At 41.7% G+C, this 14246-nt stretch overlaps 1 pseudogene; it reads left to right on the top strand.

The window, feature by feature from the left end:
• The first annotated feature begins 5404 nt into the window (after positions 1–5404).
• The window catches only part of LOC127223182 (60S ribosomal protein L29-like), a 194868-nt pseudogene continuing 186026 nt past the window's right edge, over positions 5405–14246 (top strand).

The raw sequence follows: 14246 nt of genomic DNA, 5'->3' as shown, positions 1-14246 counted from the left end.
CAGATAGCCTTGATTGACTAGGAAGCCCCATGGCTTCTGTCTCCACAGGTCCCCATCCCTTGGATGTGGATGACAAATGTTTCACCAGACATGCTCGGCTTTTTGACACGGGTTTTGGGGCTTGAACTCAGGTCTTCATGGTTGTAAGATGTGTCTCCATGGTGGCTTGGATTTTATTTATTCTTTGAGAATTTCATACAGTATATTTACATCATATTCTCACCTCCTCCAACTCCTCCCTGATACTTCTCCACCTCCCAAACTCATGCTCTTTCTCACTTAAGAAAACAAAAACAGAATGACTACAAGAACAAAAGCCCAAGAAGACATGGAGTCTGTTTGTATGGGCCAGCTACTCCTGAGCATGAGGCCTTCCGTGGAGTGTGCTTGTTACACCCAGTGTATCTATTGACGTGAAAACTGATTTTTTTTTTCTCTCCTAGCAGCCTACCTTCTTGGCTAGGGGTGGGAGTCTGTGTCTATGTCCCTTTGTCCCTACTGGAAGTTTGTTTGGCTTGAATTTGTATAGGTCTTAGGCATGCTCTCACAGTTTTTGTGAGCTCATATGTGTAGCAGTCCTGCTGCATCTGGAACACACTGTCTCTATGGATTTATCCACCACCTCTGGTTTACACAATCTTCCTCATAGGTCTCTGAGCTTGAGGTGGGAGGGGACTGTTAAAGACATCATGACCGAGAGTTCCAAAGTCTCTCGCTCTCTGCACTGACCAGTTGTAGGTCTCTGTGTTAACTCCCATCTACTGTAAGAAGCAGTTTCTTAGAGTGTGGAGTGAGGCTCTCAGCTATAGCAATGTGCCCTTAGGGGTTGTTTTATGCCTATTGTCATTTAGCAGAATAGTAGTAGTAGGTTTTCCCCTAGTGGCCATGAATATTTTTAAAGATCGGGTACTCACTGTCCATTTCTTTCCCAGTAAGGTCGTGCTAATCTGCATTTTGGTTCAAAGGAGCATGGGAATGTCAGTCCACCAATCCATGCACTAGTGTTTTAAAGAGATTTGCCAACCAAAATAGCTCCCAGAGGCCTCTTGTTTTCATTAGGACCAAATTTATCTTTATTAAAGAGCTTAAACTTTTCTCACAGCTTTATTAACTATTTGACTCTCCTCTTTTGCTCTTGTTTCCATTATAGTGTCTGTACTTTTTCTGTTCTCATGGGGAATATGGCTGCCAGATGCTTTTCTGACAGAGCATACCCTCTTCCCCAGGGACACAAGCAGTCAGAGAGAAAAGTGCCGGCTTTTCCTTCCATGGCAATCAGCCCCAGGAATATAGTCTATAACTGTATTGTGTTGCTGACCATAAGCTATCTGGGCCATGCATTCTTCCAGACTACAGTCATTACTGGGGTGGTATCATGATTGAACGAATACTCTGGGTTGGACCTTGAGTCTTCTCCAAAGGCCCAAGCACTGAAGGCTTGGTCTGTAGTATTGTGCTTTTGGGAAGTGATGGAAACTGGTGTCTGTGTTTGTATATGTACAGAAGACAGAGGTCAGTCTCAGCTGTCACTCATCAGGTATCTACATTATGTTTTGCAACAAGCTCTCTCAGTGGACTAGGATTTATAAGTCTAGTCAGGCTGGCCATTGGGTCCCAGAGACCTGCCTGTCCCTAGTATTGGGATGACATATATGACTCATTATGCTTGTTTATTTATTTTTAATTAAATTTAATATAGATTCTGGGGACTGAACTCAGGTCCTTATGCCTGTAAGCCTCTGACAGTGTTATCAATTCAGCTCAATTGATGGAAACATTAAAAAATGGAATGTGGTAAGAGAACCCTCTCCCATATCCTTCCCTCTCTTCTTACTGGTGTGTGTGTGTGTGTGTGTGTGTGTGTGTGTGTATGTGTGTGAGAGAGAGAGACAGAGACAGAGAGAGAGAGAGAGAGAGAGACTTTTAAGTCCAGGCTTCTCCCAAACACAGGGGCTTTAAATGCTGTCGTGATTTGGATTTCACAAGTCCCCCAAAGCACAAGAGCTGCAGGCTTGGTTCCCAAGGCAGCAATGTCCAGAGTGGGCTATGGCCATTAAGGCTTTGACCCAAATTAATCTATCTGTAGTGTGTGGGGAGGATCTTCAGGAAGTATGGCCTCGATGGAGGAAGTGTGTAGTGAGATAGTCCTTCTGTGACACTGACCACGCCCATTGGGGGGTGGAGCCATGGGCGGAGGCCGGGAAAAGCTCTCTCTTGTGACAGGAGAGCATCAGGTTGAATTTCCTGGTGTTCATCTGTCTAGGTTGTAAGTTATTTCTCCCTGAATAAACATCTATTCGGCCTATTTGTTTATCCTGATCCTTATTTAACCGCGATAGAAGTGGGTCACTATTGAATGCTATCAAAGGGTGAATTTGCTCCTGGCAGCTTCCTGTCTCTCTTATTTACAGCCAGAGTGAGAAATGTCTCTGGTATGTGCTTTGAGGGAGATGCTGTGCCTGTCTTAGGCCTAACACAATTTTGCTACTTCCTTTTCCTTTCTTCCTTCTCTTCCTCCCTCCTTCCCTCCCTCCTTCCCTCCCTTCCTCCCTCCTGAATTCCAATATTACCAAATTTTCATTATTCATTCATCTGTTGATGGACTAGGTTGATTCTTATTCTTTGCTACAGTGAATAGCAGCAATAACAAGGGGTACAAACAGCTCTATGGTAGTGTACCAGTTCTCTGTGTATATACTCAGGAGGGAAGTAGGAAGTAGCTGGGTCATGTAGTAGTTCTTTTTTTTTGGAGAATTTCCAAACTGATTTCCATAATGGCTACATTAATTTTCACCCCCGATGGTGAATACAAGTTCTTTTTTCTCTCCAACCTCTCCAATATTTGATGTCAGATTTTTTTTATCATACCCATTCTGACTGGTGGTATCTCAAAGTAGTTTTAATTTTCAATTCCCTGATAGCTAGAGGCTTGAATACTTCAAAAATAGTTATTGACCATTGGTGGTTCTTTTTTGAAAACTGTCTATTCAGCGCATTTGCCCATTGGCACTTTTATTTATTTGGTATTTAATTTCCACATTTGTAAATTATGGATATTAGCTTGTACAAAAACCTTTCATTTTCATGAGATCCCATCCATCGCTACTTGGGGCTAGTTCTTGTGCTATCCCAGATACTTTAAAAGTATCCTTTGTGTTTTCTTCCAGAAATTTCAGTGTTTTATCTTTCAAGTTAAGGCATTCTACCTCTTAATTTAGAATGTAATTTTATTCTTCTCAGGTAGAAATCCAGTTTTGTGAGTACCCTTTGTTGAATAGGCTATCTACCCTCCCCTACCATGTGTGGTTTTCCTTTTTCAAAAATTCAATGGGCATAGTCTTGTCATTTTATTTTCAGGTCCTTTATTCTATTCCACTGGGTTTTCCTGTATGTTTTATGCAGTACCATGCTGCCTTTGTCCCCGTAGCTCTGTAGTATAATTTGGGGTTGGGTTCTCACTCTATTACTTTGGTTACTCATGGTCCTGTGGTTCTACATTAATTCTTGGATTTTTTTCCCCAAGTCTGTGAAACATGACATTGGAATTTGATAGGTATTATATTAAATATGTGAATTAATTTGAAAGTATGATAATTTTCACAGTATTAATTAGGACAGTCTAGGAGCATGCCAATCTAGGAGCATCTTTCCATTGTCTTTGTATTTTCTGTGATTTCCCTTTTCAATCTTTTGGAGTTTCTTGTGTAGATATCTTTTGCTTCTTCAGTTATATATAGTCTTAAATACTTCATTTTTTGGAGCTATTTTGAATGGAATATTTTTCCTAACTTCTTTCTCTAAGAGTATGTTGGCATAAATGAAAGCTACTTTTTAAATATTGATTTTGTATCCTGCAAACTTCATTGTGTTTATTAAGCCTAAGAACTTTCTAGTAGACTCATTTGGGTTTTTTAACAAAAGAATCATGCCATCTGCAATTGAAGTAGCTGACTTTTTCCCTTCCTAGTGTTACATCTTTTATGTTTCTCTTGTCTATTTGCTATAGCTAAGCTAAGCTAAGCTATTAGCTATAGCTAAGACCTCCAACATTATATCGGATAAGAGAGGAGAGACTGGATATCCTTGTCTAGTTCTTGATTTTAGAGGAAATGCTCTCATTTTGTCTTCACTTAGTAAAATGTTTTCTATAGGTTTATTGTATGTAGCCTTTATTATTTTGATGTATGATCCATCTCTTCTTAAAGTTTCCAGAACTTTCGTCATGGAGATTTGATGAGCTTTGCCAAGGAGTCCTTCAGTGCTGGTTGAAATAATGATGTGATTTTTGTCATTGAGTTTATTTAGGTGGCGTATTATATTTGTTGATTATTTGTGTGTTGAACCAGCCTTGCCTTTCTGGACTGAAATCCTCTTGGAATTAATGCATAATCTTCTTAATGTGTTCCTGAATTTGGTTTGCAGGTATTTTGTTGACAATTTTTGCATTTATGTTCATCAGAGAAAATTGTTTGGACCTTGCTCTCTCCCCCCCCCTCTCTCCCTCCCTCCTCTCTCTCTCCCTCCCTCCCTCTCTCTCCCTCTCTTCCTCCTTCCCTTCCTCACTCTCTTCTCCTTCTTTTAGCATCCTTACCTTGTTTTGGTGTTAGAAGACTATTGACTGGCTTTATAGAGTTAGTTTGGTACTGTTTCTCCACTTTCTATTTTATGGAAAAAAAATTAATGAGAACTAAGCAGAGGTATTAACAGTTTGGTAAAAGTAGCAATGAACCCATCTGGTCCTGGGCTTTCCTTTGAGGTGAAGCTTCTAATAGCAGCTTCTATCTCATTACTTGTGATTGGTCTGTTTATGTTATTTATATCATTGGACCTTAATTAGGACAGATGGCATGCATTTAGAAATTCTTCAATTTGCTGGGTTTTCCAGCTTTTTAGAGTGTAAGTTTTCATGGTAACTTCTAATGATGGTCTGTGTTTTTGCAATGCTTTTTTAAAAAATGAAGTGGGCATTTTTGCCATGCAAGGTATAACACTAGATATTTCACATCATCTGTTTTAAAAAATATAATGCTCCTTTAATAAAAATGACTTGTTCACAGATTTTGTGTTGTATTTTGGACATTAAATATTCCTCCAAAGATACATGTTACAAAAGACTTGGTCCCTGACTGGTGGCACTATTGGGAGGTGACTGGATTATAGGAATTATAACTTCATCAACAGTTTTGATGAGTGGGGTCTAGTGGGAAGAAGCAGAACATTATGAGATGTCCTGGAGTGACATACTTGGTCCTGACCTCTTCTCGCTCTGCCACCATGCTGCTCCGCTTCAACACAGACCTAAGAGCCAGCTGAAACCAGGAACCAAACCAAGTCTTCTCTCTTCTCCCATTGTTCCTCTCAGTTTTTTGTCACAGTGAGGAAAAACTGATTCATAGTTGCGACCATGAACATCACTGTAACCACAGAAACATTTGTGTGGAATGGATCAATCAAATGTATGTGTTGTCCTTGTCTCCTCATCCTCACTATCATTGTTAGTATGCTTTCCTCTGTGCGTGTGTGTGTGTGTGTGTGTGTGTGTGTGTGTGTGTGTGTGTGTGTGTGGCAGGTGGGGAGGCAATTAGGAGTAAAGGATGAGTAGTTTATATGCTGCAAAAAGAGACACGGCTTAGGTTGAGTGGAAAGAATGATTTGACCTGGGAGTCACCCAACTGAGCTGTGGTGGTGTGGGGAGCTCTTGGGAGCATTTCCATGCTGGAGTCAAAGCTGTGGACTGCCAGGGTCAGCTAGGGCTTTCCTCTTCAAGACACCACCTCGCTGGCCCCATGGCTCTCCCAAGCTTCCAGCTTTGGTAAGTTTTCTGGTTGGCCCAAACATGAAAATCTCCTCTCTTCACACATCCCTTAAAAAGTGTTTTTAAATCACATAACATATAAAATGTACATAGGGTATAAGGGTATAAGGGTATAATAACCCTTAAATCAGAAAAATCAAGTTATAGTCATGAGGTAGCTCCTGCTAAGAGCAATAACTTTTAGGACAGTTTTCCTGGGGCTCCTTATATGGGTTCTGCACTTTTGTTTCCCTGTGTCATTTACAATGGCAGGATATGACACAACCCTTATAAGACCCATTAAGACACACATAGCTTCTTCTGGTATTGAAGAGTTCACAAGGATTGGCCCTCAGGAGACCCATAGAACATTCAAGGATTCACCAGGATTGAGTAGTCCGAGTGGATTCATGAAAACTCTGAATACCAGGACTTGTGTTTGATTCCTGTGGTGGTTTGAATGAAAATGGCCCCCATGGGGAATGGCCTTGTTGGAGGAAGTGTCCCACTGGGGGTGGATTTTGAGGTTTCAGATGCTCTAGCCCAGCCCATTGTTACTTTCTCTTCCTGCTGCATGCTGATCCAGATGTAGAATTCTCAGCAGTACCAGATCTGCCTGCATGGTCCTATGCTTCCTGATGTGACAATAATGGACTAAGTCTCTGAACAGTAAGCCAGTCCCAATTAAATGTTTCCTTAAAAGAGTTGCTGAGGTCATGGTGTCTCTTCACAGCAGTAGAAATCCTAACTAAGGTAATTTCTCACTACTGGGGCAACTCAGGTTTTTGCCACACACTATATTTTAAAATAAGCCTATATAAACACCACCAACAGGTGGTACCCAGCAGGTCCCACCGGCATACCTGAGTCCATCCAGTTTGAAACTGTTCTGTGGGAACTCTCACTTGTGGTGACTATAATAAAGTTCCATGGAAACATTTTGTTAGCCCCATGTAATCTTTAAACATAGGCAATAGGTTGTAACATTTGAGAAGAGCTTACCTTTAATCCTATTATGCTGCTTAAATTTCCGCTCAGAGATGGAGGATATTTTCACTGCTTTGGGTTTTTGTTTTTTTTAGTTGGTAATTCCAGGGGCTAGAGAGATGGCTTAGTGGTTAAAGTACTGGCAACTCTTGGAGTGCACACAGGATCGGTTCCCAGCACCCACATGACAGCTCACAACCATTTGTAACTCCAGTTTCAGGGCATTTGACACCTTCTACTGGATTCCAAAGGTATCGAGTATGTACTTGGCGTACATACATTCGGGCAGGCACTCTCAGACGCACACAATAAATCTAAAAAGGTAGCAGTTCTAAGATGTATAAATATTAAATAGAAATCACCATTATTTGCCCGAGTGGTGGAAGCTGTACATTAACAATAACTTTTCAGCCTTTGTACCAAGATCTTAATTTGACATGATGATAAGTTTCAGTGTTGTTTGCCTTTCCTGTCAAACTCTAAGGACATTAGTACATGGTACCCACACGTAAATCATAAAAAGAAACCTAGATTTGTTTGCAGTTTTTTAATCTGTTGTTAATAAGCTTGAAGGAACACAGCCTTGTCTAATAAACACATCAAGCTAATGGGTACCAGAGCCCTTCAGAGGGGTGTTTGCTGTTTGCTGTTTAGATTTCAGTCAGAATTAATCAACAATGGATGGGGCCTGCTGCATTTATTAGCAGCTCAAATCTCTGTGATTTAATGCCAGGTCCCTTTGACTCATTCCAGTGAGCGCTGGCAGGTTTACAGCGAGGATACATACATCCTCCAGCCTTAAAAAGAAAAGGAAAAATAGAGCCTACACAGAGAGACCACAGGATTGGCAAGCATTTCCCGAGAGCCATTTCGAATTTAGCCCTGTACAGTGAGCCTGTGAATAGGAAGCAATTGATTCAGGAACAGTGGGGCTTTTCTTTTTCTTTCTTTCTTTCTCTCTTTCTCTCTCTCTCTCTCTCTTTCTTTCTTTCTTTCTTTCTTCCTTTTTCTTTTTCTTTTTCTTTCTTTCTTTCTTTCTTTTTTTTTTTTTTTGCCTGAAGAAGCCTTCAGCTGTGCAGCTGGCTGGCTGGCATATCCAGTCTGCTTTTGTCTTTTACGTGTTGAGCTATTTTCTTCTCACACTTTACATTGCTTTTCTTCTTTTTGCTTTAAGCTTCCAAGTTTTGGGGTACAAGGAGAGGCTGATGGGTTTAGCAAAGGGGCTGTACTAGCCACAGACTTTCCCACAGGTCGACGACCTGCTGCTAAGTGGCTGGCAATGCAGTCTGCTTGTCATGGTCAGCACATGGATGGTCTTTGCACAAGTGTCAACTTTTCAATGAGTCCTCTGGAAGCTGATGCGAAGATTGATTTAGAGAATACATTTATACCGCCCTCATTCCCAAAATCCCCCCCCACAAAAAAATGTGCCTCCTTGTTTAATAGCTATGTTTCAGGACATTCACTTTTCAAAGTAGCCTCATTTCTCTCAGTCACAAAGCCTGGCATTCTTTACCAGAACCTTCCACAGCCTGTGGCCATCTGTCCTGCTTCTCAGATGTGACCGTGTTGCCAGAGCAGATTATTTGTAGAAAGGCGTTATTATCAAGGCACTCTTCAGTAAAACTGAATGTGGCCTTTGCTATTCTAGAACCATCTACTTCTCTCAGGGGATAAGACTTCCCATGGCTTCCCTCATACTTCTTGGGCCACGGACTGTGGGCCTGATCAAGGTCTCGTGGATCCCAGGCTGACCTCGAACTCACTATGTAGCCAATGATGACCTTCAAGATCCTCCCTCTACTCTCTACACACTGATATTACAGCTGTGTCCTAGCATACCTACCCCTGAGCTGTAGCCCAGCCCCAGGAGTTGCACACTGAATGAGTTTGAATCAGTCCCTGTCCTTGTCCCTAGAAACAAAAATTTCTCTCCTACTATCTTGCTTCATTGCCTGTAGTCTTTTGCTCTCCCTCTCATATAGAAATACATTTTGAAGAACACTGTGGAAAATGGACATTTGTTCAAATATGTCAATGTCACATATTTAAGATGTATCTTTAGGTTTTAGTATCAAATCTATGTAAAGACCAGAACCTACAGTGTATGTGCCACCTGTCTGCTCCCCTTCCCCCACCCTGTGTCTGCAGATATAGTTCCTTTCAGCACACAGAGACTTGGTGGGAACTTTTTTTCCTTCCCTTTCTCATAGTTGGTCCAGAAATGGGGAATAAATATGACTTTGGAATATCTTCCATTTACAAAGGAAATGCATGCAGACAGCCCCTCCTTTCTTACTGTTAAGCAGTGTGTGTAATGCTTTCAGCCAAGGGTAGAAAGAGATCTTGTTCTGTGAATATTGGCATACCATCAGCAAGCTCCTAACACAGGGATGCTTTCTCCCTGCTCAGTCATTCTTCGCAGACACAGCACTTTGGTTTGCAAAGGACATTCATTTTGGCTCACCATGCTTTGCTTTCTTACTAGCTTTTTTAAATTGTGTGTCAAAGGCATTGCATGTAACAAGCAGCTGGGTTCTCAAATGAAAATGTTTCACTTCAAGACTAAGAACAAATTTCTGGCTAAAAATATGCGTTTGTTATATATTTGAAATAATAATAACAACAATAACAATAATAAATACCCAAAAGTGGTGAAAGACAAGTAAGAAGGTTCATGTTCAGTGAAATTGTACAGCAGTCACAAATGCAACCATGGCAACATAGTGCAGGTACCCCCCAATGGAGGACTGGAAAAATACTGTCATCCTTGTGTGCTAGCTCTGATGGATGCCTTTGGTCCTTGACATGGATTGTGACTGACATACCAAGAGAGATTAGAGTGCAAACAGAGAATCACTGATGTGTATGTAATGCATTACTTCATGCTGGCCATTGGGGACAGAGAACACAGTAGGCAAGGGAACTTGCTAGGGGATCACAGGCGGCTGAAAATCCATTTTCTTGAGCTGGCTGGTACCTACTCTCTAGAGCTTATCTGTATATTTGGCAAGATTACAAGTTGATCATTAATGCATTAATGCATTACCTGACAAACATATAACGTATTGCATTAAAAGCAAAGGCAGTTCCTAGGAATGGTGGCTTATACCTGGAATTCCAGCACTCAAGACAAGATTATTGTGAGCTTGAGGCTAGCCTGGGGTACATAGTGAGTTCCAGACTAGTCTGAGCTATATAGTGAGACCTAGTCTCAGTTTCCACACCCCCAACTCACAGACTAGCAAAGGCAGTAAGTTCTGGAAGCTCATCACTCTTCAACTTGGATCTGACATCACTATCTATGCTCTGTCTTATGAAATGTCAATTTCAAATATATTTATAGGCACCCAGGCTAGAGCTCAGTAGGTAGAATGTTTGTCTAGTGTACACAAAGTCCTGAGTTCAATTCCAGAACCACATAAACTGGGCATGGAGTTGCATACTTGTATGAGGTAGAGTCAGGAGGATCAGAAGTTTAGAGAGTTTGAGAACATGCTAACTACTGGAGACCCTGTCTCAAAAGAAAATGTGGTCATTGTGTCAACTCTGACATATCAGGTTGATAAGAATGTTACCAATCAGCACCAGATTTATCTTTACTCTGTCTGTCTATCTATCTATGTAACTATGTATCTATCTATCTATGTATCTATCTATGTATCTATGTATCTATCTATCTATCTATCTATCTATCTATCTATCTATCTATCTATCTATCCATCTATCCATCCATCCATCCATCCATCCATCCATCCATCCATCTGTGCATGTGTGTATGTGAATATGTAAGCATGTATGTATGTGTTTGAATGCATGTGCATATATGCACAGGGGAGCATTCAAGTCACAATGCATGTGTGGAGTTCAGACAACAGCTTTTAATGGGTTCCAGGGTTTGATCCCAGGTTTTTAGGATTGGAAGCAAGCATCTTTACCTGATGTGCCATCTCACCAAACCAAAGGCACTTATTGTTTGGTTATTCAACATGATGGAGATAATGCTAATTATGCAGAAGAAATTCAGCACCATAGGCCATCCCATCTGAGGAACAAAAAATTAGGGAAAGAGTCTTCTAGTACTTGAAACTATGCCTGATGCACAAGGAAACTGCTCAGCACATGGATGGGGAAATGGATTCTGAGATGCATGTTCTCTGTCTTCATAGCTTCTCTTTCATATTTACTAACACTACTGAAGGTAAAGTTGAGCATGCATGATCTGAAATCTAAACTCCAAAATCTGAAACTTGGCTTTCACATATGATACATATGTAGAAATTCCACAGTGAACCTAATGGGATAGGTCAGAACTAAATCTTGACAGCCCAGCCCACAGACTGCTCAATACATCCAAGAGAAAATTGTTCTTGCAGCCCATCAGCTATGCTAACTCTCTACACACACCCAGATCCCCTGTGTAAACATATGTGAATATAATGAACCAGGCACAGTGGTGCGTGCTTGTCTGGTGTTGCTGACATTGGAGACAAAGGCAGAGAAATCCCTGGGAGCTCTGTGACCATTTGGCCTCCTTGGTAAAGTTTCAGGCTAGTGCAATCCTGTCTCAAACAAAAGATGGAAGGTAACATCTAAGGTTGTCCTCTGATTTCCATAGACAGTACCCTGAATTCATACACATGTGCACTCATATGAGCACACACACACACACACACACACACTCACACACACACACACACACACAGAAAAAGACAGGAAAGAAGCACCTCTCTTTCCTACTTTTGTATGTTACAACCCTTGACTTTGCCATTCAAATAACACATATGAAGTTTCTGAGACTCCTGGATATGCATGGCTTATGTTAACTTTACAAGTTAGTACTTGAGTGCTTGCCTGATGAGTCTATGGAGACATCAACAAAAGGTTCAGGTCTTACATAGACTGTCATGTGATCAAAGGGCACAGCTTGTCTTAGAGGAGGTGCCGCCACTGTGAAGAATATGTTTTAAAAGTGTGTGTGTGTGTGTGTGTGTGTGTGCACGTGCATATGTGTGTGTGTGTGTGTGTGTGTATGTTTGTATATGATGTTTGTGGGAGTGCAGGTGCAATGAGTGTGTGCACATGGGGAGGAGGTCAGAGGGCAATTTTGTGGAGTCCATTCTCTCCTTCCGTGTGTATGTGGGGGAGTCTAAGTCAGGTTGCCAGGGTTCCATGACAATTGTCTTTATTCATCAAGCCATCTCATTGACCAAGAGGGAGTATTTTGAACTGTGCCATGCACAGACGATAAGAATGTTAGCATACAGAAAGCCAAGAAGATCAAGAGACTGCAGAAGTCAGTTCTAGACTTCTGGGACATATGTTGCCCATGTTTTCCTAGACCACACTGCACTGTCAGCTGGATATTAAATGCGTTCTTACCCCCCTGTTTCTGTCTTGGAAATGCCCACTCAGATGCATGCTATTTTTAGGGCTCACTGACCATGGAAGCAGGTAGGAGAAGTAGAAGAACCCATAACCGCAATCTTTGGTCTAGGACACTCCAGTAAGTCTCTGGCTAATGATGTGTTAATGGGGTGTTATTACTGGCCACTAAACTGAGGCATCAGATGGGCTGGTAAACATCCTTTGAAGTGTGCCTGCAATGGTAAGATAAATACATTTCCTGCCTTGGCCTTAGCCTTGTGTCTTAACCTGTTTTATACACTCTAGACTAACACATTGGCTCTTTGTCACACAGCAGAGGGTGGCTCTGAGGAGGCTTGGCCTTGCTGTGTTTGATGTGTTAAGTAAAGTTTCATATAAGCAGCCTCTAAATAACTAATTGCAAACCTTCTTGGGTCACACTGTCTCCAAAGAGACAAGTATAAGTATAAGTCACACCCTATGAGATGAACTAGCTACCATTCTCAATCCTCTCTGATTTAGTTTCCTGTATTCTACCTTGCCCAATACTGTAAGGTCAACTACCTCTCATTGTTCTGAGCAGCAATCTGCAGTGTAGTGATTTACACAGCATATTAGAATGATTAGTATGTAGACATGAATAGACTTCCCACCTCCCTGCACGTGCGTGCATGCGCACATGCATGTGTGTGTGTGTGTGTGTGTGTGTGTGTGTGCGCGCACATCCATGTAGGTGCATATGTGTGCAAGTGTATGTGGAGGTCAGAAATCACACTTAGGTGTTGTTCCCCAAGTGCTGTCAACCTTAGTTTTTTTTTTTTTTTTAATTCTATTTATTTATTTATTTATTTATTATGTGTGTGAATGGGTGGCAGGTAGTTTTTACATCACTCGACACGTGCTAGAGTTGTGTGAAAGAAGGGACTTTCAGTTGAGAAAATGCTCCATAATACTGAGTTGTAGGCCAGCCTTCAGAGCATTTTCTTAATGGTTAATGAGGGTGGAGTTAGCCCTTAGCTGGTGGGTCTGGGTGCTATAAGAAAGCAGGCTGAGCAGTTCTCTTTCATGGCCTCTACTTCAGCTCCTGCCTTCAGGTTCCTACTGTGTTTGAGTTCCTGCCTTGACTTCCTTTGATTATGATGTTCCGTGATGTGGAAATGTGAGCAAAATAAACCCTTTTCTTTCCAAGTTGCTTTTAGTCATAGTGTTTGATTACAGCAATAGTAACCCTAACTAAGGCAACATATTTTCCCTGCATTTGTCAGTACACCACATTTGTGCTTGCTGCCCTCAAGAGGCCAGAAGAGGGTGTGGGATGTGCTGGGACTGGAGTAACAGTTGTGGGTACTGATAATCAAATTCTGGGTGGTCTAGAAGAGCAGCAAGTGCTCTGAAGCACTGATCTACCTCTCTAGCCCCAACCTCATTTCTTAAGATGGGGGTTTTCACTCACTTATAGGCTAGACTCTGGTTAGGTAGTCCAGAGATCATCATGTCTCTGCCTTCTCAGTGCTAGACCTACAGCTTCCTTACTGTGTTATTCAGTGTGGTGGCTTGAAATAAAAATGCCCCTTACTATAGGCCCACAGAGAGTGGCACTATTAGGAGCTATGGCCTTGTTGGAGAAGAGTGTGTCTCTAGGGCGTGGGCTTTGAGGTGTCAAATGTTCAAGCCCTGCTCAGTGTGGCAGTCTCTTCCTGCTGCCTGATGATCCAGATGTAGAACTCCCAGCTACCTCTCCAGCACCATGTCTGCATGCATGCTACCAAGTCCCACCATGCAGAATAATGGACCACATCTCTGAACTATCAGTCGACCCCAGTTAAATGTTTTCCTTAGAAGAGTTTCCATGGTCATGGAGTCTCCTCACAGCAATAGAGACGTGCAGGAACCTGGCACGAAGGTTCCAGGGATCAAAGTCATTCTTGTATGGTGAATTCTTTATCAACTAAGCCACCTTCCCACCCCTCTGTGTGTGCTTTTCACACACAGAGATCCCCAACAGGAGTCTTAAAACTGAAAAGGCTTGTGCTTTAGCACTGTGAAAGACATGGGCTGGAATACTCTTACTACCTTTAGGTGTTTAGACTTACCTCAC

This window comes from Phodopus roborovskii, unplaced genomic scaffold (genome assembly GCF_943737965.1).
Source record: "Phodopus roborovskii unplaced genomic scaffold, PHOROB, whole genome shotgun sequence".
Classification (NCBI taxonomy): domain Eukaryota; kingdom Metazoa; phylum Chordata; class Mammalia; order Rodentia; family Cricetidae; genus Phodopus; species Phodopus roborovskii.
This window is presented reverse-complemented; position numbering and strand designations above follow the sequence as displayed.